The following is a 5,871-nucleotide window of genomic DNA, read 5'->3' on the forward strand; positions in this document are numbered from 1 at the left end:
TACCATAACCGAGATCTCTGTGTCAATCAGCGTGTTTCCGTTAGTTATACTGAATTTATCCGGTTGAAGATAATAGTCTACAATTGGCAGGGAAGGGCAGTTTGTATCTATGCGCATTATCCGGATAAATACACTGTTCTGATTACACAGCCGTTAATAAAAGTTCATCAAACTTTGGCTAAGGTCACTGCAAAGTATTGTGGGACTGCTAGGTCAACCTGGGATTGTAGTGTCGCGCGCATCGGGGTAAAATATTCCGATCAGTGATTTCCGGTTTCTTTCTGCTATGTGCACTCAACCGGAACGAGGTGAGTTACTACAATCCGGTTAGCTTCCCCTGCAATATCCTTTTTGCCCTTAAACGCGTCACAGCTCTCACAGCCATTATCCGGATAATGGCGGAGCAAGTCAGTTTCTATTAGGCGATATTCATCCCTTATCGGCCATTAACCGGATAATGGCTTTTAATAGAAACACGCTGAATGTCAATGCCCCCCCCCCCCCCTCTAACTTGCAGCACTTTCAGATTTCAGTTTTATATTTCCTACTGTTATGTCAGTGTACACTATGTCACTTGATAACACTCAATGCTCTTTAGTATTTTGAAGAGTTTGTTACAATACTCTTATGTTCTTTATTCAATAAATCTTGTATAATGGGTAGATCAGGGCCCGTTTCATTGTGTTTTACAACTTACAACTGTTCAGTAGATATGCCTATGCTGTAGAAAGCGTATCGGCAATGATGTTGTCCATTACTTTAATATGAGTCACCAGACGCAATGCTTTGATATATGATTATATTGGAGTTACTCATTTTTTCTAAATATTTGATCTTCTGCTGGTTCATATATTCCAAAATACAAATTGCCCATACCTTTAAAGATAATATGTCCCTTTTGCAGCCAACCTCAAATTCTGTAGAACTTTGCAGGAATTATGAATATGTCATGTATGTCCTATCTGTGAAATTTGAAATTTAGCAGTTTCCTAATATTCAAATTATGCAAGGAAACCTGTTTACTTGCTAGACTTCACTGTCAGACACTATTGAGTGGCTGACTAGCTTTTTTTCTTCTTTGGTATTACATACATATAATGAGCTATAAAGGGTACATGAGCATTTGTCTACATCAATAACCCACTTCTTGTAATGGCCAAAATTAAACTGATTAAGTCTTTGCGCAGCATAAAACGTACAACCATTCGGTACAATGGTCTGAAAATCAAGACTATTACTTACTAGCTCTATAGCTCCTAAGTCGATTCGACAACTAATAGTCGTTATTTTCCTACTTAAAGACATTTTCAAGCCCCCCTTTTTTTAGGGAAGTTCTAAATTAGTATTATCTTTCAAATACCGTTACGAATTTAACCTTTTCATTTTTTTGGCCTGCAAGAGGGACATGGTACCTTTAATATCCAGGGGGGGGGGGGGAGGGGAATAATTCAAACGATCCTCTTTGGGGTCATATTATCCTCTTTGGATCACATGCTTTATAAATGATCTTGAATCCCTTCTCAACTCTTTTTCAAATGATCAAGCCAGCCTACCCAGAGTTGTCTTTTTACACATCTGCAGAAAACAGGGTTTGTTTGCATAATTGTAGCCATCGATCATTGCTGCCAAGCTGCCCTCAATATTTTGTTCTGTCCTCCTACCATTTTAAGCTGTTAAATCATGTCACTGGGTAATTAGTTAGGTACACATGCACTTGGCTCCAACAGGGAAAGTGTTACCTTTTCTAAAACATGAATTGAAACTTAAAACAATGACGCCGACTGATTGTTTTATGAAATGTATTTATAAAATGTCTATATGAAATATAAAACCTGGGGTCACAGTGTCCTGTTTGGATCACATGCTTTATAAATGATCTTTATCCTTTAATACACAATTCTTTCAGATCAGCGAGCTACGCGACCAAGAGTTGGATTTACAAGGACAAAGGATCTTAATGGAGGTTTGTATGCATAAACTGTAGCCATTAAGCACTGTTGCCAAGTCCATGTATTCTGTTATGCTTAAGAAGATTTAATTCTTTGTAACTTACCATGTGCGAACTAAAGCATATTAAAGTTTAAAACACGCCCAAAGAAGACCAAATTTGATTTGAATTTATATTCAATGCTTTGTACTCTCTTTCCACATTGTTTAGTCCTCATGTAACAGTGTAATAGGGTATTGCCAACATTGGATGAAAGCTCTGTGTCAATGTTGTGTATACTTTATTCAATATGTGTACCAATTTTCATCTTCATATCGCTAACCATAGCTGAGATCTCTTTGTCAATGTCAATGCCCCCCCCCCCCCACCTTGCAGCACTTTCATGTTTCAGTTTTATATTTCCTACTGTTATGTCAGTGCACACTATGTCACTTGATAACACTCAAAGCTCTTTAGTATTTTGAAGAGTTTGTTACAATACTCTTATGTTCTTTATTCAATAAATCTTGTATAATGGGTAGATCAGGGCCCGTTTCATTGTGTTTTACAACTTACAACTGTTCAGTAGATATGCCTATGCTGTAGAAAGCGTATCGGCAATGATGTTGTCCATTACTTTAATATGAGTCACCAGACGCAATGCTTTGATATATGATTATATTGGAGTTACTCATTTTTTCTAAATATTTGATCTTCTGCTGGTTCATATATTCCAAAATACAAATTGCCCATACCTTTAAAGATAATATGTCCCTTTTGCAGCCAACCTCAAATTCTGTAGAACTTTGCAGGAATTATGAATATGTCATGTATGTCCTATCTGTGAAATTTAAAATTAGCAGTTTCCTAATATTCAAATTATGCAAGGAAACCTGTTTACTTGCTAGACTTCACTGTCAGACACTATTGAGTGGCTGACTAGCTTTTTTTCTTCTTTGGTATTACATACATATAATGAGCTATAAAGGGTACATGAGCATTTGTCTACATCAATAACCCACTTCTTGTAATGGCCAAAAGTAAACTGATTAAGTCTTCGCGCAGCATAAAACGGACAACCATTCGGTACAATGGTCTGAAAATCAAGAATATTACTTACTAGCTCTATAGCTCCTAAGTCGATTCGACAACTAATAGTCGTTATTTTCCCACTGAAAGACATTTTCAAGCCCCCCTTTTTTAGGGAAGTTCTAAATTAGTATTATCTTTCAAATACCGTTGGAATTTAAACTTTTCATTTTGTTGGCCTGCAAAAGGGACATACCGGTAGTACCTTTAATATCCAGGGGGGGGGGGGGGGGAGGGGAATAATTCAAACGACCCTCTTTGGGGGTCATATTATCCTCTTTGGATCACATGCTTTATAATGATCTTGGATCCCTTCTCAACTCTTTTTCAAATGATCAAGCCAGCCTACCCAGAGTTGTCTTTTTACACATCTGCAGAAAACAGGGTTTGTTTGCATAATTGTAGCCATCGATCATTGCTGCCAAGCTGCCCTCAATATTTTGTTCTGTCCTCCCACAATTTTAAGCTGTTAAATCATGTCACTGGGTAATTAGTTAGGTACAAATGCACTTGGCTCCAACAGGGAAAGTGTTACCTTTTCTAAAACATGAATTGAAACTTAAAACAATGACGCAGACTGATTTTTTTAATGAAATGTATTTATAGAATGTCTATATAGAATATACAATTTTGGGTCACAGTGTCCTGTTTGGATCACCTGCTTTATAAATGCTCTTTATCCTTACTCAACTCTTTCAGATCAGCGAGCTACAAAGACCTAGGAGCTTGTGGGAGGTTTGTATGCATAACCTATAGCCATTGAACACTGTTGCCAAGTCCATGTATTCTGTTATGCTAAAGAAGATTTAATATTTTGTAACTTCCCATGTCCGAACTAAGGCATATTAAAGTTTAAACACGTCCAAAGTAGACCAATATTTGATTTGAATTTATATTTAATGCTTTGTACTCTATTTCCACATTGTGTAGTACTCATGTAACAGTATAGGATATTGCCAACATTGGATGAAAGTATGTTGTGTATACTTTATTCAATATGTGTACCAATTTTCATCTTCATATTGCTTACCATAACCGAGATCTCTGTGTCAATCAGCGTGTTTCCGTTAGTTATACTGAATTTATCCGGTTGAAGATAATAGTCTACAATTGGCAGGGAAGGGCAGTTTGTATCTATGCGCATTATCCGGATAAATACACTGTTCTGATTACACAGCCGTTAATAAAAGTTCATCAAACTTTGGCTAAGGTCACTGCAAAGTATTGTGGGACTGCTAGGTCAACCTGGGATTGTAGTGTCGCGCGCATCGGGGTAAAATATTCCGATCAGTGATTTCCGGTTTCTTTCTGCTATGTGCACTCAACCGGAACGAGGTGAGTTACTACAATCCGGTTAGCTTCCCCTGCAATATCCTTTTTGCCCTTAAACGCGTCACAGCTCTCACAGCCATTATCCGGATAATGGCGGAGCAAGTCAGTTTCTATTAGGCGATATTCATCCCTTATCGGCCATTAACCGGATAATGGCTTTTAATAGAAACACGCTGAATGTCAATGCCCCCCCCCCCCCCTCTAACTTGCAGCACTTTCAGATTTCAGTTTTATATTTCCTACTGTTATGTCAGTGTACACTATGTCACTTGATAACACTCAATGCTCTTTAGTATTTTGAAGAGTTTGTTACAATACTCTTATGTTCTTTATTCAATAAATCTTGTATAATGGGTAGATCAGGGCCCGTTTCATTGTGTTTTACAACTTACAACTGTTCAGTAGATATGCCTATGCTGTAGAAAGCGTATCGGCAATGATGTTGTCCATTACTTTAATATGAGTCACCAGACGCAATGCTTTGATATATGATTATATTGGAGTTACTCATTTTTTCTAAATATTTGATCTTCTGCTGGTTCATATATTCCAAAATACAAATTGCCCATACCTTTAAAGATAATATGTCCCTTTTGCAGCCAACCTCAAATTCTGTAGAACTTTGCAGGAATTATGAATATGTCATGTATGTCCTATCTGTGAAATTTAAAATTTAGCAGTTTCCTAATATTCAAATTATGCAAGGAAACCTGTTTACTTGCTAGACTTCACTGTCAGACACTATTGAGTGGCTGACTAGCTTTTTTTCTTCTTTGGTATTACATACATATAATGAGCTATAAAGGGTACATGAGCATTTGTCTACATCAATAACCCACTTCTTGTAATGGCCAAAATTAAACTGATTAAGTCTTTGCGCAGCATAAAACGTACAACCATTCGGTACAATGGTCTGAAAATCAAGACTATTACTTACTAGCTCTATAGCTCCTAAGTCGATTCGACAACTAATAGTCGTTATTTTCCTACTTAAAGACATTTTCAAGCCCCCCTTTTTTTAGGGAAGTTCTAAATTAGTATTATCTTTCAAATACCGTTACGAATTTAACCTTTTCATTTTTTTGGCCTGCAAGAGGGACATGGTACCTTTAATATCCAGGGGGGGGGGGGGGGGGGGGAATAATTCAAACGATCCTCTTTGGGGTAATATTATCCTCTTTGGATCACATGCTTTATAAATGATCTTGAATCCCTTCTCAACTCTTTTCAAATGATCAAGCCAGCCTACCCAGAGTTGTCTTTTTACACATCTGCAGAAAACAGGGTTTGTTTGCATAATTGTAGCCATCGATCATTGCTGCCAAGCTGCCCTCAAATATTTTGTTCTGTCCTCCTACCATTTTAAGCTGTTAAATCATGTCACTGGGTAATTAGTTAGGTACACATGCACTTGGCTCCAACAGGGAAAGTGTTACCTTTTCTAAAACATGAATTGAAACTTAAAACAATGACGCCGACTGATTGTTTTATGAAATGTATTTATAAAATGTCTATATGAAATA

The sequence above is a fragment of the Strongylocentrotus purpuratus genome, unplaced genomic scaffold (assembly GCF_000002235.5).
Source record: "Strongylocentrotus purpuratus isolate Spur 01 unplaced genomic scaffold, Spur_5.0 spur5_contig_812, whole genome shotgun sequence".
Lineage (NCBI taxonomy): Eukaryota > Metazoa > Echinodermata > Echinoidea > Camarodonta > Strongylocentrotidae > Strongylocentrotus > Strongylocentrotus purpuratus.